At 43.1% G+C, this 27,829-nt stretch overlaps 1 protein-coding gene and 1 long non-coding RNA gene across 2 annotated transcripts in view; one reads left to right on the top strand and one right to left on the bottom strand.

Annotated features, from left to right (window-relative positions):
* Positions 1–4,669: 4,669 nt before the first annotated feature.
* The window catches only part of Kcnmb2 (potassium calcium-activated channel subfamily M regulatory beta subunit 2), a 294,634-nt gene continuing 271,474 nt past the window's right edge, over positions 4,670–27,829 (top strand). The window contains exon 1 of the mRNA XM_028872638.2: positions 4,670–5,252. The gene's annotated coding sequence lies outside the window, so the exon portion shown is untranslated. The remainder of the gene's footprint in view (positions 5,253–27,829) is intronic.
* The window catches only part of LOC119088149, a 32,487-nt gene continuing 15,106 nt past the window's right edge, over positions 10,449–27,829 (bottom strand). The window contains exon 3 of the long non-coding RNA XR_005091734.1: positions 10,449–10,745. This is a non-coding gene — a long non-coding RNA (uncharacterized LOC119088149). The remainder of the gene's footprint in view (positions 10,746–27,829) is intronic.

The following is a 27,829-nucleotide window of genomic DNA, read 5'->3' on the forward strand; positions in this document are numbered from 1 at the left end:
TGAGAGGTATCTTCTGCAAACATTTTCACTCAGCCTGTGGCTTCTCTTTTATTTTTCTATTTATAAATTCTTTTCAAGAATTTTCCTTCTGATGGTCATATGTCTGGGTTTGACAAAGTAGAAGTTTTTTTTTTTGTTTTTTTTTTTTTTTGGTTTTTTGAGACAAGGTTTCTCTGTGTAGCTTTGCGCCTTTCCTGGAACTCACTTGGTAGCCCAGGCTGGCCTCGAACTCACAGAGATCCACCCGCCTCTGCCTCCCGCGTGCTGGGATTAAAGGCGTGCGCAACCACCGCCCGGCCAAAGTAGAAGTTTTACCTGGTAAAGTGTTAGAAGCTAGCTTCATTTAATGCAAAGAACACTGGGTCATAAATTGGAAGATGGACATTCAGCTTGCTTAATCTTGAAGAGCTACTTAACTTCTCTCTTCAGTTTCCACCAAGTGAGAAAGAGCTGTTAATATTTGCCCCTCTAGACAGATGCCTCAGTCGGTAACGCACTTGCCGAACAAACACGAGGACAATTCCCAGAAGTAATCCTAAAAAGAAAAAAAGGCAAGGCAGTGTATGCGTGTAATCCCAGCACTGGGGAGGACCTCAGGGCTCTTTAGCCAGCTAGCCTCACCTGCTTCATGAGTTCCAGACCAGTGAGAGACCCTGTCTCAAAAGATAATGTAGATGGTGCCTGGGGAACAACATCCCAGGTTGTCTTCTCTCCTTGTCTTCATTCAAGCATGCACACACGTATAAGATAGACACACAGCACAAAAACATATGCACACACACACATAGGGGAGGGGGAGGAGGGAGCAAGATCTGCCTTGCCTCTCATTGATTTTATTCTGAAGATTAAAACCAGTATAAGAGAGCAGGGCATGATGGCTCGTACCTAAAATCCTCATACTCCAGAGGCTACAGCAGGAGGATTGCCATGGGTTTGAGGTCAGATTGGGCTACATAGTGAGACTCTCTTTAAATAAAATAGGTGAATTTAGTCTATGCATGTAAACTTTTAATGAATTATTACTTCATTAGTTAGCTTCCCCCACTGTTTTCACTTCCAGGATTGCACGTTTCAGTGTGCACTAGAGAACTACTTTCTTATGCACCTAAAGTGGAAGGACGCTCACTGCAGAGTGAGTCAGCCTCTGAATTCACAGGAGAACAGGAAGGAAGCTGCTTCTAAACTCTCAGTTATTCCTAGAAAAATAGAGCAGAGCAAATGTTCAGGCTGCACTATTCAGAGTGTGAATTATACACCCCACAATATCATTATCGCTCAGATCTGTGGCCAATAGCTACGACTTCAAGTTATATATCTATCAAATTTTCATTTTAATAGTGATGACTCATAATGAATGGATGTTCTCATACTTCCATTCATTAAACTATACACTTGCCGCCTGCACATGTCAGCTGCCAATTCCAAGCTCACATCCCCCTGAACCATTCTATAGTTTCCCCCATTTTGTATTTGTTAACACACATCACACACACACACACACACACACACACACACGCACACGCACACGCACACGCACACGCACACGCACACGCACACACGCACGCACACTCTTTGGAGAACAAGTTTTCTCCTGCACACTGGGGAAGCAGAGCAGATGCTGTGGAAGTGCTACCCTACCGCGTTGCAGAGGCTCTGAGCATTCTTACATTCTGATCTACCCCTGCCATGCCTGCCTTCTGCTGGTCCACACTTCCTCCTCTGGACAGGGAAGCTATGCTGGCAGAGACGAAATGACTTCTTCACATCAGCTCTTTTCCAAATAGCAGAAAAAGCTTTCAGCATCCATGGCACAGGTTTCTCTGTTTTGGAAGGAGTGAACTTGAAAGATGCCTTGTGTCTGGATCTTCAACATGGGGTAGAATGGAAGAAACAGGTCCAGAAAACAAAACAGAAACAGAGGGGAGCTACTCTGTGGGACCCCAGAGGGAGATGCTCTCACCCGCCCTGTTTTCTGGGTGTGCCTCCATTCCTACTTGGTCCCTTGTGCTGCCCTTTCTTCCTACTTAGCCATCCATCTCTGGTCTTGTCTGGATACAGCCAAAGTTTATTTGAGTTTTCTTTGTTTTCTTTCTCCCTGATGGGCCCCATGCCACATCCTGCCAACTTGCAGGGGCCACTCTTGCCCTTTCATCTCAACACTGAATGCTCAAACAGGATAATAGTTTCAAAATCAACCCTGTTTACTCCAAACCCTGTGTCCTCTTCCAACACAGTGCCACCTGGAGACCTTCCTCCCTCTTCACCTTCCTCTTAGATCTCTTTCCCTTCCCTCCTCTTCCCTCCCCTTCCCTCCTGTCCCCTCCTCTTCCCTCCCTTCCTCTTCCATTCTTTTCTCTTCCCTCCCTTCCCCTTCTTTTCCCTTCTTCCTTCCTTCACTCAACCATGCTCCTCCTTCCTCATTATAAAATCCATCTTACCTTGACACTTACCCACACACTTAAGGGACTGACTGCTCACCGCCTCTCAGAGAGATCCAGAAAACTCACATCTATGCTAAAGCATCCCTAGCATCTCTGCCCACTCGAACTTTCTACTGCATGGCGGACCACTGCAGAGCATCTGCTGGGTTATCATTGGAGGGCCGGAAGGACGGATCCATTGGGAGCACCTTTGTCTAGGATCCTTTCCTGCCCTCCTCCCTCCCCTCTTCTCATTTCCTTTTCTCTTCTTTCCCTCTGTCCCTTCTCTCTAAACTGTAGACATGTTGCTTACAATGGTGCTTAGCTTCTCATCAAAGAAAAGTCTGCAGTATATAATTTATGACATTACTGTTGCATCATTTAAAAAGAGAACATCACAAATATTTTTTTTTGAAAAAATTCTATTACAAATGGTGGGTGATGTGCTTACCTATTAAATAAAAGTTTCCATAAAATCCTGAAGAGTTCCCTCCTAACAATTTTGGAATACTTGTGCCCTCTGGTTGGAGTGTGAAGAAGAGTGCCTGGGAAGAAGTCGTGTCCACAAAGACTGAGGAACAGATCAGAACTTCAATGATGTGGACAACATTAGAATGTTGCAACTTCCAACTTAATTATACTTTATCTTGGCCTAGCTACCAACCCAAAAGCTAAGAATGTCATCAGATAGCATCCTAGGCAACGGGACAGATTCCCCCATCTTGCTGTAACTGCCTTTTTGATGTCCCCACCAATGTATTTTTAAAACCCCTTGACTAATAACTGGCTTTGTTCTAACTCCAAGGAACTGCTTCCACATGGAATGTGGAACCTGGGTCATCTAGTTCCATACTTCCTGGGCTCCGTCCATTCAAGTTTGGCTTCAGAATAATCTCTTATTCTGTTTGAGATGAGAGCTGTGTTTTGCATCAACAGTTGTGTGAATTGTCCAATTACTACAAGACTGAGGGACTGATAACAACAATCTTCAGTTTTTTGCTCTTTAGAACTGTGAATAGTTAACTATTCTTGTAAGAAATGCTTTGTCTTAGATGACCAGGTGATGAGCAAAAGTTCTTTTAAAAATTTTTTTTTTTTTTGTATCTGAAGAACTGAAAACAAAAGAAGAGAAAAATCTTCTTTCTGTTGTAGCAATCCAATGGACCCAGGATTGTCTTTCAAAATTCAAATTGCACATGCAGATCCAGGGTGAGCTCCAAGGAAATCATGTAAGGACACTCACTTAGAAAGAAATATGATTATGGTTTGTGATACAAGGAAGGTCTTTTTTTCCTACCAAATCACATTTTATTCCCAAGAAGAAACTATAACCAGTCAAATAACAACTAAAATTCAAATACAATCAGGACATATTCAAACCAGCAGCCAGGAGCTTGGGAAAGAAAGAAAAAGAGATGAAAGCAAAATCTTCAGACAGATATAAGAGCAATTCTGATGTTCAGTTATTGCATAGAATAGGATATGGGTCTGCTCAGTGCAGTACTTCCCAACAGCACCAAAAAAGAAAATGGCCACCATTAAACTGTGGTGAATTCCAGCCATTCCCCTTGCGGTGGTATTCCAGAGGGTCGTTGGTAGTGGGCTTACATTGTTGGTTACACACTGCTGGGTTTCTATTCCACAGACCAACACAGAACATTCCCATCCATATTGCATCTGCTGTTCTCTAAGCCCCTCCCTTGGAGCCGACCACTCAGTTTCCATAGTAACTACTATATAACTATGGTTCTGAGGTAGCAAGGGAGGAAAAAGAAAAACAGAAGAAAAAGACGAACCCTGGGTAGTTGGAGCATAAAACATTCTCTACCAAGAACTTTTATTTGTGCATCCCTGTCTGCAAGAATACTTTTCAGAGTGATGTTTGCATCCACATAGTAGCTTCATCTCTAGTCAGTGCTTCCATGGATGTGATTGTGTAAACAAACGGCATCAAGACAGTGTGTCCATTCCTAGCCCCTCTGCCCACCCTTCATTCTTTCCATGTCGATAGTAAGGCAGGGAAAAGGATGACCTCAAACAGGAGCAGAGAGCTTTGCAGCTGGCATGCCCGAATGAGTTAATCTGGCTACTGATTCGTGCTATCCATTTGATACGTCTTTTGAGACTTCAGGTAAGTACTTACCATAAGGCAACATCAGTCACCCATGGCAACTTGCCCTGTTTGAAAGGATGGTCTCACCTAGCTCTGGAAATAACTTCTTTTTCTAACTTGAGAGAGCAAGAGTCCCTTGCTGGGAGTAAAAGGATCTCTTGGGGATTCCAAAGCTGTTTACTCCGAAGTTCACACTCCTTATTTACAGGCAGAGTTCTTTCTTCCGAGGAAGTTAGAGAATTTGGAAATCTGACCCCACAGGCAGGGTGGTGGCGGAGTGAGGCTCGCTCCCTTTTCAGTCTGAAAATTCGAAAGCAGTGGGGAAGAAATGCTGGACCTATCACAGCGATGCTAACAGACAGCCTATTACAGTATTTAATAAAAACAGAAGCAGCATGCCTGTCATAGGCTAATAAATCCTACCTCCTGCACGATTTTAAAAACAGTCTGAACCGGCTTCCACAGAGCTTCAGAGAACTAATCTTAAGCATGGCTGTCTAGCGTGCCCGTCACTCCTATTGTCCTTCCAAACTCTTGCAGACATTTTGAGCGAGGACTATTAAAGCCATGAGTTAGCGAGGGTGTGACATCAATGGTCCACAAAGGCTGCCAGCACGAAGGGTAAAGATGAGTACCGGTGGCTGTGTGGAGGACTATACGGGATCGCTGTCGTTAAAAATTGAGCGTGGCTTTTGAAGAAGATGTGACAACTACCAGAGGTAGGATTTGCATGTAAAACAAAGGAATCTGTTGCTGTTTGGTGCTTTTTTGTTGTTTGATCGGCGCTGGGGTGCTGTGTGGGTCAGAGATTGCAGCCAGGTGCGACGGAGAGGCTGGGTCAGCTTGGGGCTCCACGTAGACCAAAACACAAAACACAGCGGCCAGTGTGAGGTTTTATGGCTGGAACGCCTCGCGGACACACTGGCTCCCGGCTCGCTCGCAGCCTGCTGAGTGTGCACTCCACGTTGCTTTCCGTGGAGTAGAAGGCTTAGAGGTCATGGGGAAAACAGTTCGTTTCTTAGCAGTGGTGCCACATAGGCTTGGGAGGGGGCAATTGAAAGAAGACTTTGGTGGTGGGAGGCAGAGGGAATCCAAGAAAAATAGGGGAGGAAGCTGTGCTGAACTTGAAACCTGTTAGGTAAATGTGTTATTCCTGTAGTCAGTGTGCTTTGGTGGTCAGAGGGTAATTCGGAAGGCACTGAGGGGTTTCCCCCCATAATCTACAAGAGAAAACTGGTTACCTCCGTCCATCTTGCATATTGAAAAGCTGATCCACACCATTCTGTTCCTATTAATGGCTCTGCTAAAAACGGACCCGGAGTTTGAGACTAAAGAGAGGGCTTTCTCTGTGTTCCTGTCTTGCCTTTGAACAACTGCCGGACTGCAGATGGAAACGGGGATTTATTAGAGGTGAAGGGCTTGACCTTTTATTTTGTTAACGAACAGCATAAAAGCATAATTCTCCTTGAAGACGAGAGGGGCAGTTGGGTACCACGGTCGGGGAGGAGGGGGTAACGAGTAGACCTGGCTAGGAGCTACAGCTCCTTGCGCTTCAGATGGGATCTGTGAAGCTGGACTAGAGAAGGAGGACTTGAGGAACCGCCCGCTGAGATTTCAGAGGCAAGAGTACAACGATCCCAAACCAATGTTTCCGCAATTTGATCCTTGGTGCCAGTTCTGTTCGGTCATTGCATGTGACCCTCAGTGTGAAGAGGCAGGGGACAAAGCCAGTGCATCTGTCCCTCTGTGCTGGTGCGCCCTTTCCCCGTGGACTTCACAAACTCCACGCTGTAAAAATAATGCTTCCTATCTTGAAAAAAAAAAAACATACAAAAACTCTGTGTTGCAATGCATGGATTAGCTATAATGAACAGCGAAGCCTCAAATGTTCACATTTATAAAGAATGTAACATTCTCCACTGGTCTATAACATCTAAGTAATGCATTATAATTTAAAAATAAGTGTTAAGGACAATTACAGCATGTTAGTTTTCAGCTAGATATAAATACTGGATTAAGGTTAAGGGGGATTCCTGTGTTTTGAGCTCCTGTGTACACACTGCCGTTTACACATAAACTCGAGACCATTTTCCCATGTTCCAGACACCTCTAAACTTAAAGTTGTGTGTCTGGTTTTCATAGCAGAACGACAGACATTACTGAGTCAGCTACCCAGTCCTAGCTGCTCTTTAAGTGACCTGGGGCACATGGTTATGAATAACTGGATTTCCTAAGACATAGTTTGTGCTTCTTTGCGGCTAGTGGAGAGCTTGACCTTGACCTTGTGAAGTCCTCATCTCTAGCCAGGTCTCCAGTGAAGAATCTATGCCTAGAAAAAGACAGAGTTCAGGCTTCACAAACACAAATTATGTCACAGAAGTTAGCAAGTACGTGGTACTGTTTTCCTTGATTTTAAAAAGACTTTTCCTGCCTGTAGTCTAACCAATTTTACCTGAATCTGATTGCATCAAGTATTTCTTTGAGGGGTAGTTTATGCCGTGAAAATAACCATGGAGGGACAATTGTATTGCAGTCATGCTCCAACACTGCGTGATAAACTGGAGTGACTCCACACTGCTCACAGATCTGTAGAGAAAGCCCTTACACTGAACCTGGCTGGTGTGTGTCAGTCTGGATTGTACCCCACGAGAATGAAAACCCGGGGAAAACAGGATGACTTGGGTTTTCTTTTAGTCAGTTATGAGGAAAGTCGAGCTGAGTAACTTGGTCAGTCTACTTTGTGTGGCAAATTAGCTCCATGGCCCATTTCTGTTGAGGTACCAGCCAGAGGCTCCCTCATCATCTTCCCCTTTCAGCTTCTGCTCCATCTAGTCATGAAAAGCAAAGCCTCCTCCAGCTACACAGGAAGTGTGGCAGGCATCCTCCCTGATACAAAAAAAATAAAGAAGGCATCTGTCAGTCTTGCTATCTCAGTCCTCCTGGCAGCAAACCACCATCTCAGTCACCGGGGTACCAAGGCTCCACAGTGATCCTTCTTTTCTGTCTCCCTGGTCTACACCTGGTCTATACATGCAGCCGCCACTCTACATGGATCTACTAGATGGGACATTTCTCACACTGACACCACCTTCTCTTCCAGAATCTCTCTTCTCTTGGAATTAATAATAATAAAATCTTCCCCCTCCAAATCTCTGTTATACGATCAAGTAGAAAAGTAAACCAGAACAATATATGTGCAGCATAGCCTTGAATACAAGAACATATGTGCAATTGTGCAATATAGTTCAACTTACAAAATAGATATGCAATATAAGCCCAATTTTAAGAATACATGAGTGTATTGAAAAATAGAAAAAATGTACAGCAGCAGCAGCTTTCTCAGTATGGTGTGCATATTTTTGTGCTTGCTAAGATGTTTTGTGGGAAGTGTTATCCTAATAGTCACAAGACACATATCATAAAGCCTACTCATATCTCCTTTTCTATCCATGTTACCATTTCACCTCTTAGCTTACTTCACAACACCAACTCTGTCTTCATCTAAAATCCCAAAGTCATTTGTTTGTGCAAGCAAGGTAGTGCAGGTGAAGTTTCTCTTCTAAGGCTCCTTGGGGTTTGTTTGTTGTTTTTTTAATACACCTTAAGGAGCTCAGCATTATCCTCTCTCCAATATTGACTCTCTTGTCTTCACAGAGGATTCCTAGAGAGGAAGTGTGTGTGTGTGTGTGTGTGTAAAATTTCTATTTATTTTTAAGGTTTTAAAATTACTTTTAATTACGTGTATATGTCTGTATGTGAACATGTGACATGAGTTCAGGGGCCCACAGAGACCAGAGGCATGAGTCTCCCCAGCAGCTGGAGAGACAGACAGTTGCGAATTGTTTGAAGTGAATTCTGGGAAAGCAGTCGGACAGGTCCTCCCTAAAAGCAGCAAGCACCCAGCCACTGACCTGTCACTCAGGCCCTTTTCGTTGTTTTTTAAATGGAAATCAGTTTCAAATTCTTTTCCTCATTCTCTGCTTAATCTTAAAATGTTGGAGTGTTCCATGGATCAAGTGTAAATCTCTTTCTTCTTTATCTCTGTTTAGGTTCCAAATACGTCACATACTGCCTGGAGTCCTTTAAGACTATCCATGTCCACATAACTCACAAATTCTCAGCCCTACCCTCGACTCTCTAATGTCATATCTAACTTCTACAAACCAGTTCCTTAAACATGGTATAGCCACTTTCTACAAACCAGTTCCTTAAACATGGTGTAGCCATCTCACTCCTGCTATGCTCTTAATAATCAAACGTCTGGATTTCCACCTGACCCTCCTTTCCAGTGTCACTGGAGACTCCATTGTTGCACTTTGTCAGGAGAAAACTCTGGAAGTCTTGGAATCCTCCCATCCCCTCACAGGCCATAGTACCTATACTCCCTGCCCGTACCTCCAGTATAGACCTAATACTGTCACTGTTCATTGCATTGTCTTTCACCAACCAACAAAATGAGTAGATGTTTTTCACAATTGATCTATTCCTCTGCTTCCTTCTGCTCCCATTCAGTTCTGTCTCCCAAATCAGTGTCGTATCAAAATGGAAATGAAACAGTATCTCTTGTTCAAAAGACTCCCTTCTCTGTGTACCCATCTGCCTGCAGGTTACAGTCAAAATCTTACAGGGGCAGAAAGCCTGGCTCTTCCCTCCCCATTCCCAATCCACTGCAGCCAGGCTGGCTGCAGGCTGAGTCCTCAAACTCACCCACATCCAGATCTTATAGCCTTCACCTCTGCCATACCTTTCCCCTAGAAAATCCTTCTTGGTTCTGAGTCTCTCTGTTTCAGGTCTCTGTGAAAAGCCTTCTCATGGAGCAGGCACTCAATAGGCAGTGGCCACATTCCTGAGCAAGTCGCCCAGTGTAGGAATTGAATGTTTTTCTCATCAAAATCCATTGTAGCGTCAGATACCAAGCATTCATTATTTTCAAACTTGGGGCCTAAACTCTGAGCCTGAACATCCTGTTGCTTTTCATAGAGAGATACCAAATACCTTGGACAAGTCAAGGAGATTTACTAAGAGGATTTTTCCCCTTCTCTCTGCATAGGAGGGGGGAACACGCCACTGATTCTAATTTGTGTCAAAGGTAACATAAATTCAATTTGGCTGAATTTGATCTTATCCAAAAGTTCAAAGGAACACTACGCATAGCCTACAAATGACTATGGGTGTAAAATACCCCATCTTTCATCTGCCTTTCTGTGTTGATCCTGGAAGGAATAGCAAAGACACATTAGAAGTTTCTAGTATAGTCTAGGACACTAGGAATCAATCAATCGTATCCAACAACTGTGCTATTAAGTCACATTCTTCCCTAATCCATAAGGTCTGTTTAATATTGGTGTTCTCCTAGGTATAAAGTACACTTTCTCAAGTAACTATATTGCAAATAAATGACCTTATTGCCCAAAGTATATAGAAGAAATTCTGTCCACTATTTCTACAATGTTTCAGAGTCTAAGGAGGTGGTGTTCTAGAGACACAGCATCCAAGAACAGAAACCTCGATCTGAATCTTAGTTTTGTTTTCCTACATAGTGCTGTTACCTTGGATAAAGTTGTAACTCTTAACGAGCCTCAGTTTCCTCCTTGGTATTTGGTGACAAAAATGCTTACATCTGGATTGAAGATTAAAGACGATTGTGTGACCCCTCTCCACCAGAATGCCTGGAGCAGAGAACCTTCAGAACGTTTCCGTTATTATTGCATGCGTCCCCACCATGCCCCGGTCATAGACATGGCACTTCCCATTGAACAGATGAGGAAATTAAGATATGGAAACCCTCAGCAAACTGAGGTCAAAGGGCTTGAAAGCTGTCCCATCTACTCTCCTTTCAGCCATGTGGCCCCCCGTAAATAAAAGTTCAGGTTAACCCCTTTAACGCAGTGAGTGACTCAAGGCTGCCATGATCAGAGACTTTTTATGGACCAGGATTTTCCTTCTATGAACAGCATGGGCAGGATTTCTTTACTAGGCCACAAGTACACTCCAGTTTCCAGGAGGCAATCTAAACAGGAGCAGATGCGCACACTCAATGAGATGAAGCAGTGGAAAACAGCTTTGCCGTTGTGAACACCTAACTGTGAATCCCAGCTCTGCCTGTTGTCTGCTGTCCAGCTTGCTGAGCCTCTGTCTCCCAGCAGAAATGCAGACAGACAGCATACGTGTGGAATTCATGGGGTCGTGACGATTATGTGTCAAGAATGTGCCTGGTAAAGATAAAACATGTAGTACACATTAACTATTGTGATCTGATATGAAATCACAAACATTAATTATACATATAAAATATACAGAGAGATTTTGTTTAAAAAATATCCTTTATGTCCATTTAATCCCAGCACCCAGGAAGCAGAGGCATGTAGAACTGTCTGTAAATTGAAAGCCACCCCATTCTGCCTATTAGGTTCTAGGCCAACCAGAACTACAAAGTGAGACTCTGTATCAAAACAAAACAAAAAACAAGAACAACAAAACTTTTATGAGTTTCTCACTTTGTTATGATTTTGGTCACATTTTTTATGTTGCAGCTTGAACTCAGGGCTTTGTGCACACTAGGTAAATACCCTCTCCCGTCTCTCATGCAGCTACATTCGCAGAAGTGTTTCTTCTTTGCTATGGCTTGCCTCCACATCTGTTCAGTAGGCAGCATGAGAGTTATTAGCATCAGGTATTAAACAGGAGTTCACGGCTGTGAAGCGTCAGACAGGACCAGAGACAGATTCTGCTGAAATGTGTGACATTTGTTCATTTCTTATTAGGCCCCAAAGAAAGAAGCAGCCATGAAGAAAAAACAGGGCAAGAGTCTGTCTCTCTGAGATGCCAAACTCAATTATATAAATTCAAGTACCTGAGACAGAACTTCAGCCACGCACCCTGGGCTCTGGCTTCGGTGCTTCTGGTGTCTTTGCTCTGTCTGTGGCAGCAGTGGCTGGCTCCCTAAGAAAATGTCCTCATGGAAACATAATGGATGACACAACATGCTGTCACATGGCATGATGTCATCCATCGCACCAAGTGAGGTCAGGGTACAACACACATGCAGTTGGCAGGTGGCCTCACCAGTTCTGCCAGGTTTAGCAAGGGTGTTTTATTTAAACCATTGAGAAACTCTACAATGCTGAGCTCCAGCAGAGAGAGGTAAACACTCCCCTTTTCTAGTCAGCATGACCACTTTCCCATATCATGACATTAAATTCTGAGACTCTGAAGCTTCATTTAAAGCTAATGCTTTGGGGATGTTTCCTTTAGTGTTGCTCAAACCCACCTTTGTAACAACCACCAGTTCCAACTGTATAATCCCAAAGTATGGATACACCATTGTTGTAAAAAATTCATGGACTCTTACGGGCTGATTTTTAAAAGCTCTTTACAAGGTGGTCTTTTTCATTCCTAGAATATCCTTTATGTATTTCCAACCTGGCCCTATGACACCATGCTGTGGGCTTTGGTTCCAGAATCCCCTTCCTTCCCCAGCCAGTCAGCAGGACCTGGCAGCATTCTGGGCAGCACTTACATGTTTCTTGAATGAATCCATGATTATTAGTCTACACTTGATGTCTCTGTGTCTGGTTGGACTTAAGGACAGATGAATCCCACACTTCAGCAATAGATTCCTGAGTGACATATTGACATGAATGAGCCTGAACCTGCAACCTCGTATCTGCTTGTCTTCTTGTCTCCTCTATTTCCATTCCCAGACCATGGCAAATGCATCTCCCAGGCTGGCTCTTCTCCCTTCTTCCTTGCTGTTGGTCCGTGGTTGCTGGCTACCCTTATCTCTGTAAAGCATGTGGTGAGATCTTGCCTTTAAAGCCGACTTTAAGGCTGACAGTTCACACAGCAAACACCTTAGCCCCTTCCTCATCAAAGCCAAGGCAACAGTGGAGCTTGGATGAGAATTTCAGTGGAGGAGGAGGAGAGGGAACACATCAGTATAGAAGATGGTTGTAATGCCAGGCAGGTAGACTATGGTTTAGATTGGCTAGCATGTATACAAAATAGGGAGATGTCAGATGAACCCATATGCAGATTTCCTGACACCTTGAGTGGGAAGCAAAACCTTAAAAGGTTTTGGACCTGGCAGCTCATTTTCTGTTTGTGTCCTCTTTGGTAAAATGGGGTGAGAGGATTAGCTAAGCTCGTAGTAAAATGTGTAACTAAAAAGTTAAAGTATACTTTTTTCTCTTTATCTTTGTGTGTGTGTTCACGTCTGTAACTGCAGAGACACACATGCAACCACATACTTGAGGAGACTGAGGAGTGCCTTGGGTGTTGGTCCTTGCCTTCCATCTCCCTGGAGACAAGGTGTCTTGTTGTTTACTGCTGCCTGAGCCAGACTTGCTGGCCTGGTGGTTTCTGGAGATTCTCCTGTCTCTGTCTCTTGGGTCACAGTGGGGTATGCTGTTACAAACACATCTGAATTCAGATCCTCATGCTTGAATGGCAAATACCCACTGAGCCATCACTGTGCAATGCCTAAAGTGTAATTTTTAATCCAGTAATTAAGCTCTAAATTTATTGAGAGCTGGAACAGTGTTTTTATAAACTCCTAGGTGAAGAGAATTGCATTAAAATATATATACATGTATACATATATATATATATATATATATTACTTTAAGATGTCTTTAAAAATAGCATGATCAATATACTCATTCCTCTTCACCTTCTTCCCTGAGGTAAAGCTATAGAGAAAATAGATAAATGTTTTATCTGTATTTACCAGGCCACGAATGCAGCCAGGGATTTGGGATTCTACAAACCACATAAATCTTAATTCCACAGAATCCCCACTTCATGCTGTGGAGTAAACAGTGCTCTTCTGGAGGAGGGGGAAAGAGAAGTTTGCAATGTCTGATGGTGCCTGCTTGTTCCTCGATGACAAGACTCCCAAGCTTCCCAGTGATTGGGAATCATTTGCAAAATCCATCCATGCCAGCTTCTTTTTTATTGTGTATGTTAGTGGGTCTGTGTGGCTAGGGGTCCAGAAGCATCAGGTCCCCTGGAGCTGGCGGTCCCAATGATTGTGAGCTGCCTGATGTGTGTGCTGGGACCAAGCCTGGGTGCTCTGTATGTGCTTTTAACTGTTGAGCATCTCTCCGCTCCCTAAATATGATCCTTTCAGAAAGAGGGCTGGATTTGAAACATTTTCAAAATGAACCCTTCAACTCTGTGTGTCTGGGAATTTCAATGAGTTTGGAGATGTAGATCAGAACGTTTCCTTCCTCCTTTCATTCAGTTTTTCCCTGAAAAGCTGAGAAAGGCCAAGTGCCTGCCAAACTCTTACACTGGAAGTGTCTTTCATAGTAAAACTCCTAGGAAGTTAAAAGTAGCAATTCAAGTGCAAATGTGGACTCTTGCTTTGCATCCCATGAGGGACTCCCTCTGGACAAGTCACAGAAAGGTAGTTCATAGGAGAGTGATTACTTAAGAGGTCGTACTTGAGTATTCTGAGCTGGCGTCCAATAGGCACCTAAAAACGTCCCATGAAGAACCGTCAGAATCGGGGCTGGGGAGGCAGCTCTGCTGGGAAAGTGGGGCCCCCACAAGCATGAGGACCTACGTAAAAACAAGCTGGATAGAGTTGTGTTTTTGCTGTTCCAGCCCCAGGGAGATGGAGAAAGGCAGAGACTACCTGACCAGACAGCCAGGCCTACTCAGTGAGTTCCAGGTAAAAATGACAACTTGTCTCAAAAACCAAGGTTTTGAGGAATGCCACAAGAGGTTGTCTGGCCTCCACGCACAGATGCACCACCTCCCACACCCACTCCCACCCTCCCCTCAGAATGTGTCAGAACCAAATCAGTCAGACTTCCTGAGGGACTGCGCTTCTGGCCTTTGCATGATTTTAATCTCCTGATACATTCCAAATGAAGCAATCAGAAGAAGCAAAAGAACTGTAATCTGAAAGGGAAAATTTTGAGGCAAAATTCTAAAAGGATTAGTGTATTTCCTCCCTCCCTGTGAGAATGACTGATGATCGGTTTAACTCTGCTTCCCAGTGATTTATTTGATCCTGTGTGCTGCTGGGGAACAGTCTGTGAGGCTGTTTAGACAACTCAAGGTAACTATTTGCTTTTAAGATGTAAAAATAGAGCCGAAGAGGAGCCACTTCTCTGCTGGAATGAATCAAAAGAGCTGTTGAGAGAAAGTGCATCGCAAGGAGAGAAAGCTGAGGTAACTCATTACTAAAACTGAGGAAACATCTTGAAGGTAGAACAAATAACTCTACCCCGGTGCACAGCAAACTCTCCAGAGGAAGTCCATCACAACCCACTTCTCTGTCCCCCAGCTCTGCTTCTCCAGCGAGCGGATTTAGACTCTGCGGAGCTGAAACTGACGAAGTCTGATATGAGGAAAGAGATGTGCTCTGATTTGTCCACTCGTTGAGAAGCTGTCTTGTGTGTAATTTTGATTTCAGACACACGATGCTGTTGAGTGTGGCTACTAAAAGGAGAATTTCCTGTCAGACTGTGAATGTGCCCAGATGCCCACACTATTTTTTAATCTGTTCTCCATCCTGTTAAGCTTCAGTTTATAGGCCTCATTCATTTCACTTCTTCAGCATCTCTTGTCCATCTCCACTACGGACTAGACGATGGACAATCCCTGGGACTGCTAGGAAGACATTTCCCCTACCGTGCTGGCGTTTATAGCCATGGAGCAGACACAGCAAACACACATGGGGAAGCACTCAGAGGGCACGCGATTACACGTGGAGAAACAATCAGAGGGATTCTAATTGGAGACGTTAATATAGTTAAGATGTCAGAGAAAGCCTCTCTGAAAACAAAGATGCTAGATAATAGAAACGTGTAAAAGTGAAAAGAAAGAACAAGCAAGAAAGTGGGAGGGGTTGGGGAGACATTCACCAATAGGTCTCTGTCTCTGACTCTCTCTGTGCGTGTGTGCATGCATAGTGCGTGCGTGTGGTGTGTGTGTGTGTGTGTGTGTGTGTGTGTGTGTGTGTGTGTGTAACAGAAGCAGCAGACTGAGACAGAGAAGACAGATATAACAGAGATGGGAAAACAGAGTTTCTTGTATGTATGAAGCTTCTATTACAGTAAAAAACAATAAAGTCAATAAACGAACAGAAGAAAAGGAAGTCAGTGGTGGAGAGAAAGCAGAGACTGAGCCTTGGCAGAGGGCTGTGTGGTTCAAAGGCAGGGACCAAGCTTGTGAGTGAGTGAAGGGAGGGAGAATACAGGAGAGCCAGGCCAGAAAGAACCTCACAGGTTCCATTATTCGAATTGTGAAGGGAAGCCACGCAAGGTACTGAGCAGGGACCTGATGTTTGTGATGGGCAAGGGAATGTCCACTGCTGTGGAGTCCAAATGAGAAGACTATGGGTGCCAGCTGAAGGGCTGAGCTTCAGTCTGGGTGCGAGGCGGCAGAGGGGCCAGAACTGGGGTGAGGCCTTCACAGCACAGAGCTGGCAATGAACTAAATGTGGAGTGGGAGGGCATGAGAAAAGCAGGAGGAGGTTAATGATGACAGACCTCAGGCTTGAGAGGGTTCAAGGTTATGGAACACAAGAGCCGGACTAACTTCCTTTCATAGAAAAGATGTGAAATTGTAATCTCCACCCACTCTCTCTACTGTGCTCTCTCCCTCCTGATTTTCATTCTCTCTTCACCTACCACTGACTCCCAAACCATCTCCAGATGTGACCTGGTTACAGCGGCCACCTTTAGACCTCAAAACACAGCTGGCTAAACCAACTCTTGTTAAGACCTGAGAAGTCCACCCTACCTCTTGTTTCTATGCCTTATCCACTGAAGTCCTAGACTTTGAAGCCAACAGTTGTCTCTAAGCCCTCTTTCAACCACAGACCTGATTGCCCTGAAGTCTCTGAATTAATTCTTCTCTCAAATTATCTTTGGTCGTCTGCCTTTTCCTCCCCATACAAACAATGTCCTTGCTCTCATGCCCCAGTAACTAAACTCCTCCCCTCATTTGATATTTTTCAAATCACAGTTGTTAAGTGATACGTTCAAGAATTATTTGGAGAATTAAAAAAAAATCATTCATGCATCCAATATTGAATCAGAATCTTTTGATTACGATGTAGAGATTTCCAAAAGAGATCTATCACATATAAATTTTTAGAAAAACAATTCCATTCTTTTCTTCATAGTCTTCCCAAATAGTTTTAAAGTGCGGCCCTGGTGATAAACCTTCCATGACCACAGACTGGGGTTCTCACTTAATCCAAATAAAGTCTCACAGACTGGGTGTCCAGAACCTCTAATTCCTTGTGTTCAGACAAATTTCAAGCCTAATCCACATTTCCCCCTTTTCCCCACCCTGACATACATTCCTCCCTTCTCCTCATCCTCCACATTTCCCCCGCCTCTTCTCCCCACCTCACACACACACCCCTCTTCTCCCCACCCCATCAAACATGTCTGTGTATACTCATGCCTCTCTTGCTTATCTTCATAGACTTCAAACATCTAGGAAAGGGTTCCACTCCTTCTCAGTTTGATCTCTTTGAATCTACCCTGTTGACAGTGGCCCTTTTGGGCAATACTGAACCTTTGTCCAATCTTTGCCCTGTAGCTAGCAGGGCTCTCTACAGTTTTCCAACTCTCTCTGCACCATCCATCTTTTGGTACCTAATTTATCACTTGCTTATATATAAATGTCTGTTTCCTTTTTCTACTTATGCATCAAAGATAGAAAATTACATTTTATAAAATGACAGACTAATGGAAAGTTGATTTTGTCCCTAGATCAATATAATGTGTGTCTTTGAACAAATAATTTATCGTCTGTTAATTAGGATTGTATTGCAGAATTTCAGACAACATAAGTTGAAGTGTCTGATAAAAGACACTTCTCAAATAACCAGTACTTAATGACTTTCCTTAGTAAACTTCGTCATTTAATTCTGTCAAGTAGTCCTCTATTTCAGTGCTCTCTCCTTCAAAACACTGCATCCAAACTGTGTGCATTATTCGAGGGCAGCCTCAGCCCCTTGCACACTGAGCATGCAAATGTAACCAAGGAATTAACTGTTGGCCCTAAGAAAGAGAAGAGTGACAATTTGAACTTGGAGCGAGAGGGAACAGCAGGGACACGAGGCTTGCCTGTATTAAGCCACCTGCATGTTCATCCTCGCATGCTCCCTGTTCTTTAACGCAGGCAAACCAACAGCAAGTCTAAGAATGCACAAAAGCAAGCTGTTTTCAAAGGAAATCGTCTGTTAAATAAGATCCCAGGAAATCAACAGCCCCTTCTGTGTCTGGCCTCTCATCTGCTGGCTGGGATCCTACGCACCCCTCTGCACCGCCTTACCTGGACTCTACATCATTCTCCCCACATTGTGCTTAGGCTTTGTTTCTCATTACTCAAAGCACCAAACATGTCTACAATGCAACTTTAAAGAAAAATAAACACCTTTTGGTCTCTTCTGGCTATTTTTCTTACCCTCGTCCTACTATAAAAAATAAAAAACAACAAAAACTCAAACAATTAACCCCAAGGAAACTCTTGACTTAAGAAGGTCAGTATTGTATTGGTAATTGAGCCAGAAGAGAGTTCATGTTTTCATGGTCTCACTTCAACACTTGAGACTTTATCAGTCCAAGGCAAAAGTTCAAACTTCATTTGTTAAAATGACTTTTCCCACTGAAGCATTACCAGAAAGAAGGTGCCCAGGGATTTTAGGGTATTCACGGGTGCATCAGGACATGGTAGTTAAGAAAGAGATAATACTATGAAGTAGGTCCACAGTGCACTGGACATTTTCATACAGAAAGGAAAGTTACAGACAGAAACAGAGAGATTGGCCAAACTCCTCGAGGAGCCTTAGCTTGAGCAGGGTCCAGATTCCTTTAGTCACATAATCAATTCAAGACATTGATTATGTCAACTGGCATCTCTGCACCTCAGTTTCCTCCTGTGCAAAATGGGGTCCTATCAGCCACAGACAGCTTTGTGTTAAGTTTAAAAAAAGTTACATGTACAGAGGCTGGCCAATGCAGCCCACAGGTGTCTTTCCTTGTGATGGCAAGGGTTGGCTGTCCTGTCAAAGGCTACAGACTTCCAAGAGAAGGGCTTTGGAATTTGAAATTGGGGGTTTTATTGATTCAGTAACAGAGCTGGGGACGATTTTCCACAAAACAGTTAAAAGCCCAACTACAGCTGGAATGACACTGGAGCATGGAGCAGGTAGTGGTGTGGAGGCAGACTGCTCCTTCAAAAAAAAAATCCCCACAGGGAAAGAGTGAGGCCATTTGACCAAGGGCCAATAAGGGCACGGGATGGCTTCAGATTTTCCTCCAAGAGGCTGGCTATGGGGCTGAAGAGATGGCCTAGCAGCCAAGAGGATTTCCTGTGCAAGAGTGAGCTAACCAGGTTTTCTTTAAATACATTTAACCCCAGCTCTCTGAGACCTGATGTCTTCTCCACGCCTGCACATGCAAGCACACACACACACACACACACACACACACAACACACACACACACAGAGAGAGAGAGAGAGAGAGAGAGAGAGAGAGAGAGAGATTAAATAAATCTTTAAAACGTCTTTAAGAGGTTGGCTGTGAGAGCCTCTTCATAGTTGGTGAGCTAGAGTCTTCCTGTGCTGTGTGGATGGCGCATAGATACCCTCTCATCCATCCTTACATTGCTTTGTAGATGGCACATTGATACCTCTTGTTTATTTCTCACCACTCTTCCAGCTGTGAGTTAGTTTTCATCACCCCCAGTTATGGACACAAAACTGAAGATAAAGCACACTGAGAACTCTAGAGCCTGAGTCTCTCACCAGTTCCCCCGTCTCCAAACAGGGGCCACACTGCTTAGCTTAACTATGAACGTATCACTTCTGCCTTTGGAACCTGAGTTATTAAGCTGTGCCATTTCCAGGGTGGACCAAGGAGCAAAACCCATGCAGAATCATTCATTGTTATAAAACCACTTGCTAATAAGACCTTTCAAACACACACCATGTCACACACATCAATAGCACATTGTATCGGCCAACAGTCACCGGCATACCAGCCATCCTGAGGGAATGTACAGCCACTGCGCACTTACGTTCAGCTCAACCCTAAAATCCCCCTTTCTTGCACTTGAAGAAAAGAGACTCAGAAAAATCAATCATTCTGCCCAAGATGCATGGTGTGTTTGTAATGCTATTGTGGTTCAAGCTGCAGTCACCTGTACCTAAGACTCTGAAGCATTGCAAGGGACCCTTGATGGTTGTTGAACACACTTTCTTCTTGTAGCTCAGCAAGCACACACATGATATGCAATCGATCTACAGACTTGAGCCATGATATCCCAAAAGGACCAGGCCAGGAGCTCCAGGACATAAGGAGAAGCAGCTGATGTTGTCAATCTGCTTTTCTGTGCATTAAAATCTATTCTCTCTCTCTCTCTCTCTCTCTCTCTCTCTCTCTCTCTCTCTCTCTCTCTCTCTCTCTCTCTCTCTCTCTCCCCTCTCCACCTGCTAAGCAAACCCCCAATGCTTCATGAAGTAGCCAATTTTATAGGTACATTTTAAGTGGTAAATGTGAAGAATGATGAATTTAACAGCATCCCCACCCTGAACACTATTCTGAGAAGGAACAAAAAAAAATGGGAGGCAGGGTTGTGATTTAGCTCAGTGGTAGAGCGCTTGACTAGGAAGGGCAAAGCCCTGGGTTCGGTCCTCAGCTCCAAAAAAAGGGAGGCAAATAGTGATTTGTTTGGTAACAGAGTTCACAATTTTTCCTTTCATCAAGTTGTTTGTCCATCTTTCTCCTCTTGTCTTTTGAAAAACAATTATGTAAGGAAAATGAGCATGTGAAAGATGGAGAGAGAGAGAGAGAGAGAGAGAGAGAGAGAGAGAGAGAGAGAGAGAGAGAGAGTCTTCTGCCACCAGTCTCTAAGATAACTCAGACCGGAAACCTGTTTTTGGATAAAATACTAATCATGTATTAATTTCGTTTGCCTGGTAGTTCCCATAACCTTGAGTGTCGAGGACACTATACTCACTCTGTTCTTCTCTTTGGTTTTTTAAGACAGGGTTACTCTGTGCAGCCTTGGCTCTCTTAGAACTGGAACTCACAGAGGTCCACCTGCCTCTGCCTCCTGAGTGCTGGGATTGAATGTGTGCCATCACACCCAGCTAGATGCTTCCTTCTTCTCTTGTTTTCCCCAAGTCAGTTGACTCTAAGCGCAGGACTGACTCTAACATCTCCCAGACCAGGTAGCACTCAGAAGGCAGAGCACAGCTATTTCTATACCTAGAAAATATTTTTGTAGCTGTTCTAATTCAAGTAAATATAATAATTATTCTTTGTTTTCCTTTTTCTTCTAATTATAGAAAATCAAACCCTTTCTTATCATGAAATGATTATAATTTATATTCAAAAACAATGGCCTTGGAAGCTCTGCACTGAGAATCTCAGTAGTTGGCTGGATTTGTGAGTCCACACCACAGTCACTTCTGACTGCCCTAGGGGTGCTATTTGGAGTGCGTCCTTCTTGGCCAAGTGGGTCAGCATTAGATGTCATCTTTGTTTCACAGACATAATAGGACCCAAGACCTTCTCACTGGTGGAGCTCCCATAAAGAGAAGCAGAAAAGACTGCCCTGTTCAGTGTTATCCTGGTGACTGTCTGTGCCTGCACCTTCTCACCCCTTCCCCCAAGGGAGCCTAGCACCCCGCAACAGTGGACTTTGTCTCTGCTTGTCACCCTGTCCCTAACATGACACTGCACTAATTCACATAAATCAGTGTCGATAAAGCATTATGGTGGAATTCACATGAAACTTGAACTTCTAAAATGTTCTCCATTTAAACTCACTGAAGATTTATGATAGGCACAAAAAACGTGAAGGAAGAAACAGGCTTCTTTTGCTGCCCTACCTATCTATGTAGGCATTTGGCATCATGTTGGAAAGTAAAATAAGAGTTTGAGACTGGTCTTGGATTAAAGTGTGTGTGTGTGTGTGTGTGTGTGTGTGTGTGTGTGTGTGTGTGTGTGTTGTCTATCTGAAACAGGGTCTCACACAGCCCAGGCTGGATTTAAACTGGTTATGTAGCTGAAGATGACCTTGAACTCTTGCTCCCCCTAACTCTACTTCCCGATTTCAGATCATGCTGCCATATCTAGCTTGATGAAAGGCTTTTTGAAAGATGAAATAGATCCCAGAAAACATGGACTTTTTGAACTGCCTGCTAAAAACAGCCAGAGATGGGGGCAAACAGCTTGAATGCAAAGAAAGATGGGAATGAGAGAACGAGAGACAAAAATCTTTGGCTCAGAATAGGAATGCCATCCATCACTAAGTACTCTCTGGTCAGTTTCAACTCTTCTCTCTCTCTCTCTCTCTCTCTCTCTCTCTCTCTCTCTCTCTCTCTCTGTCTCTGTCTCTCTTCCCCCCTCCCTTTGTCCCACTTTCTCTTTTTCTTTCTCTGTCTTTCTGTCTGTCTGTCGGTATGTCTGTCTGTCTGTCTGTCTCTCTCTCTCTGTGATGTGTGTTTGTGAGTATACATGTACACGTGGAGTCCAGACAGTGTTGGGTTTCTTGTTCAGTCACACTCCACCTTATTTTTTATTATATATTTTATTTTTTTATTTTAATTAAAATATAATTGTATCACTTTCCTTTCCTTTCTTCCCTTAAACCTTTCCCATGTGCCCCCTTACTCCTCAAATTGGTGATCTTTTTCTTTGTTAATATTATATATATATATATATATATATATATATATATATATATATATATATATGCATAGCTATATAACTACAACTTGTTGAGTCTGTTTAGTGTAGCTTGGGTATATATGATTTCAGGGCTGACTACTTGGTATTAGACAACCAATTGGGGGCCCGTCCATAGGGGAGATCAATTCTCCCTCTCTCAGCAGTCATCAGTTGTGTGTGTTCTTTGGGAGGGGGGCCCCATGAGATTTCCCCATTCCATGCTGGCATGTCTGTTGGTGTTGTCATTGTTCAGGTCTTGTCTAGGCAGCCATATTCTTGAGGTATCATGGATATAGCAATACTGTCATTTCTCGGAGACACAATATTGCCAGGACGTCCTGGCCCTTTAGCACTTCCAATCTTTCCATCTCCTCTTCCTTGATCTTCCCCGAGCTTTAGTTGTTGTATTGAGAGAGTTGTATTACAGATGTATCCAATGGGGAAAGGCTCCCCGTAATCAACTGATCTCTGCATTCATTTTGAGCACCCAGTTGCACTTGCCTGGCTGACCAGAGAGCTCCTGAGAGTCTCCTGGCGCCCCCTCCCTGGTGCTGAGATTACCGGCCTATGCCCTTGCAGGTACTCATAACTGAGTAGCAAGCACTTAAATGCTGAGCCATCTCACCCCAGCCTCAAAGGTACTAATAGTACCATGGAACTGTTCAAATTGGTTTTTCAAAAATATAACCTTCAGGATAAATGAGGGCAAGCAGAGAAAAAAGGGCAGCAATCACTGAAAATCAATATAAAACAGTCAAATTACTTTAACGAAAATGCTTCTACTTAATAATAGCTCTTTTGACTACTGGTTTCTGTAGCAGGAGCTAGACAAAGCTCTCTACATGATTATCTCATTGCACCTTGATGACAAAACCATAAGTAGGATTGTTTTTTAGTTTTCACAGGATGAGTTTGAGGCACGAAGAGGTTCTGCAACTTGGCTAAAATAGAACAGTTAACAATGATTCAAACTCAGGTTATCTAATCTTGATCCCAACTTTGCACACTTAATCTCTGTCACAGAGATATTCCAAATATCTATATCTGTAAACCAATGACCTTCAGAGAATATGGCTATGAGTAATTCCAGTTAAGATGTAATAAGGATTCATATCTGAAGTATTTACCAAACAAATCTTGGAATGGCTACTGCTGTTGAAGTACCATGCCCATTCATCACTTGCTGTTGTAGGATGGGGATTGAAAGGAAGTGAAATTGAGAACATTCACAATCATTCATGTTTAAAGAGAAAAACATTTTTCTTATTAGAATCAACAATTACCAGAAATGGCAATTTCTTCCATTCTTTTCTGATGGAAGAACAAGTAAGCTACTGAAAATCAGTTTAACTCCATTTTTCAACTGCCAGTATTGGATCTCTGTCAGTAACAGCACATGTAATTTTGTTTCTCCTTAAAAGTAAAGAACGCAACTTCACAGGACTTCTGTGAAATCAGTATAACTTCAACTCATTGGTAGCGTGTGTACGCAGCATATTAGAGTACATCCTCAGCATCACACAAAACCACTGTGATCCCAGCACTCGGGAAGTGGAGGCAGGAGGATCAGAAATCCATGTCATCCTCAGCTCCATAGGAAATTCAAGACCAGCCTGTTCCATGAAGTTTCTTACAAATTTGAGTTGATTACTACTCAGGAAAACATACTGTCTATGATCCAAAAGTATATTGGTGTTATGCAAAGGGCATGGGTTCCTGCTTTCTGAAAATGACTCCTTTATGGATAGGAGCTGTCTATGGAGGACTTCACAAGGCTGATAGGAGCATATGAGTAAACCCAGATCCTTATCATTTTAAATGGAAGTTCTTAAAGATGGTACATTAATAATGAAAAGAGACGTACTACTAATGATGGATTCACTGACCAGAAGGTGGCTCACTAGAAGACAATTGGAACAGACAGCTGCCACCTGCTGCTCAGGTTGACTCTACAACTGAGAGGTTTCATGACAATGAGAGTCAAAATCTTTATACAGGATATTTCATTTGCTTCATTGACTTGGTCTTATTTTTTTTTTATTTCATGTGTTATTGTGTGCAAGTCTACATGTTCATTTGTGTGTGTACATGTACATGAAGGTATGTGCAAATGTATATGCTTGTGCACACAGAAGTCAGAGTTTGACTTCTACTGACTTCCTTAATCATTCTCCACCATAATTTTTGAGAAAGTGTTTCTCACTGAACCTTACCCATTAGACCATACTAGCTAGCAAGGGAAGTCCAGAAATTCTCTTGTCCCTTCTTCCCCAGGAGAAGGATACCAGGTGCACACCCACTTTTTATGTGAATTCTGTGCTTAAAACTCAAGTCCTCACACTAGCATAGAAGCACAAACATACTGAGCCATCTCCCAGTCCCAACCTTTTGAAAATCCTTTTCATTTACTTACTTATTTGTTTGTTTATTTTGCTGTGATGAAGATTGGATTTGGAGACTCCTGAATGTTGGGTAAACTATTTAGGGATGAACTATGTATTCCCAGTTCACAAAGCTAAGGTAATTCTTTACTGTCCATGAAACTTTCTCCAGCTAAGATTTTCCTTACTGGCCAACCAGTTCCTAGCGTATGACTCAAGGTCTGACAACATTATGACTACTGCACTCATCCCTGGTGAGCCATGCCACCGTGAGCAAGTCATATGGTCTTTCAAGCATCAGTTTCTACACCTATTAAATGGATCCTCACAGTTCAGACCTTGCAGCTTTGTCGGGAAGTTTAACAAAGTGACACATGAAACATATATGCAGGTACAGTGGGCAATAAATCAAAAGCAGTCACTGTTATAACAGCACCATGTGTATTCACAAAGCCTGTGTCAGCAGTACTTTTTATGTTGAATAATCATCTTCATTCTGTTTAACCAAAAGCAGCAGACAGCTGAAATATTAAAAGCTGGATAACACTAAATATTCATAATAAATGGCTTGCCTTTTGACAGACCCTTGGTCAGTCCAAATGTTGTGCCCAGATCGTGACCCCCAGAGAGACCACCAAAGACGAGCATGCCGGAATGCAAAAGCAAGGTTTAATTCTGGATATCCAAAAGCGATCAATACAAGCCTAGGCAGGGACTTTGTCCAATACATCCAACACAGTGGAGGCTGGAGGAAGCGCCCACCTGTCTGCAAGCTCAGTTTTTAAAGGGAAAAGTCACAAGGTTACATCATTTAGGGGTGCTAGTACGGGTACAATTCTGATTGGCTTGTGTCTAGGAATTTCAGAAATCACAATTCAGTTTCCTTCTAAGGAAGTAGTTGCCCACCACCATTTTTCATTGGTTGCCCCCAGATGGGGGCATCTGGTGATTACCTAGTTGCTATGGAAACTAGGGTTGGGACATTCTATGGTCAAGCAGTTGTTACCTCGTGACTATCTTGTGGCTCTGTACTTTTACACTTCCTTGTTTCTGGAATCTGAACTGACTAATCTCAGTAACTTCTGGCCTGTTCCAGTAACTTATGGCCTGTAGCTAAAAGAAGCAGTCTTAGGCCTTTAGTTTTGGGGTGAGAGCATTTTGGTCTTATTTCTAAGATGGCTCATTTTGGTCTCACACAAGTATATAGCTTTAATACACAGTTGAATCTCTATAATATATTCTTGTGGCCTGCCACACCTTCCTTTATTCTGGTAGATTCCTAAATCCCTTGTTCTTGATGCTAACTCCATCAACCAAAGTTCCTTCTGTGACACTGAGGGATTTGCAATGACAAACTATAAGGTAGAATGTGCCAAATTCCATATCAGACTCACAGTATTTGGGTGCCCCAAGAATGGGAAAGCTTGAGATAGCATCCCACAAGAATAGATATTTGGGGGTATTGTTGTTGTTTGGTTTGTTGTTGTTGTTTATGTTTTTGTTTCGCTGTTGTTATTGTTGTTTGTTTTTGGTTATTTCAAGACAAGTTTTCTCTGTGTAACAGAGAAGAAAAAGAGGTCGTGTGTGTGTGTGTGTGTGTGTGTGTGTGTGTGTGTGTGTGTGTGTGTATCTTTAAAGACCTGAAAAGAAAACCAAGCATATTAGTCACTTTTGAGGCTTTGCCAAAATACTTGAGATAAAAAAAACTTAAAAGGAGTGGTGTGATTCTTGGTTTGTGATTTCAAACCATGATCACTTTAGCTTGGACCCAGCACAGTGAGGAAAGGGTATTCAGAAGAAAGCTGTTCCCCTCACAGCTTCCAGGAAACAGTGAGGCAGGCAGTGCATACACATCTAAAGCTCACTGCAGTGACTACCTCCTCCCATACACCCCTCCTGATTCCCACCACCTCCTTGTAATGCTATCAGATTATGACTCTGTCAGTGGGTTAATCCACTGATGAGGTTTAAGTTCCTGTGACCCAGACACTTCCCCCAAACCCATCCAAGATCACCCAAGGTTTTATTCCACAAGTCTTTGGAGGACATTTGAGATTCAAATCATAAATGCCAAGAGAATACGGAATTATGGATGACAAGAGAAGAAAGAATTTTATGGAGGTGATTGAGAAACAAACTGTCAAGCCCTGAAGAGTCTTCCAGGAGGATAAAGAACTTGAGATTTTTTTTTTTCTTGCCACCTGGAAATGACAGTCAAAGATATTTCAGGACTTAACAGGAGCAAACTCATGGCCATGAGACGTGGGAGGGAAAGATGCCCAAAGCCACAGCTTGAGAGATGATGGAAGGGATCACTCTGATGATGGGGGTTTGAGTGCATTCACAGGTGAAAAGGAAAGAGGCAGTGAAGTGGATTATAACCGAAGAATCAGCAACAATTAACAAATGAACCCAGACCCGGCACACTGAATAGGAATTCCTTCCCCTTTTAACTTAAGATTCGACCTGACCCTCATCTGCAGAAATTCTGTTACAGTTTTATGTATAGATGGGCACGCTCATTTTATCTACTGGTTTTCTTTGGTGTTTTTATTGTGTATGTGGGTATTATAACCATTTCCTTAGAACAAGTGGGCATTGGACCAAGGCTAAGATAGATGGCAGCTGTTGGACAGAAAAGTTCCTTCTTCTTCCGAAATAAGGTACAGGACGTATTGGCTAGAGAAGTAAGAACAGGGCAAAATAAGAGCAGAAATATTTTTGAAGGAAGAAGGGTGAGAGAACTCCCAGTGGGTGATTTCAGAGCAAGAAAGCAGAACGGACAGGTTTGAGTGGGAGGCAAGACTGAGATGTGAAATGTCTCCTGCAGCTCTGAGTGTCTGAGCTGAGGGCAGGGCGGGGTTCTTTCCTCTTCTGCTTGACGCCCTAGATCTGGTCTCCAACATAGACCTTTTAAAAGGGCATTAGAGCAGAGATACTCCTCTTCCTAACTGCTTTGGTTGGCACTCCCTGAAAAGATACAGAAAAGGACTCACCACTCTTTGATTCCCTTAGGAGAGAAAGAAAGAAATTTGTAATTAGAGAAGCCACAAAGAAGTAGTTATGAAATATCGGAAAAAAAAATGCTACCGCAGTTGATCATGAGGAAGACATCTGAGCTGTAGATTGAGCTGTCTGTAAATGACTCTAAGTGGTCTGTAGAGGAATCTCTGACTTAGTGCCCCCTGCTCCTCCTGCATAT

Source organism: Peromyscus leucopus, chromosome 6, assembly GCF_004664715.2.
Source record: "Peromyscus leucopus breed LL Stock chromosome 6, UCI_PerLeu_2.1, whole genome shotgun sequence".
NCBI lineage: Eukaryota > Metazoa > Chordata > Mammalia > Rodentia > Cricetidae > Peromyscus > Peromyscus leucopus.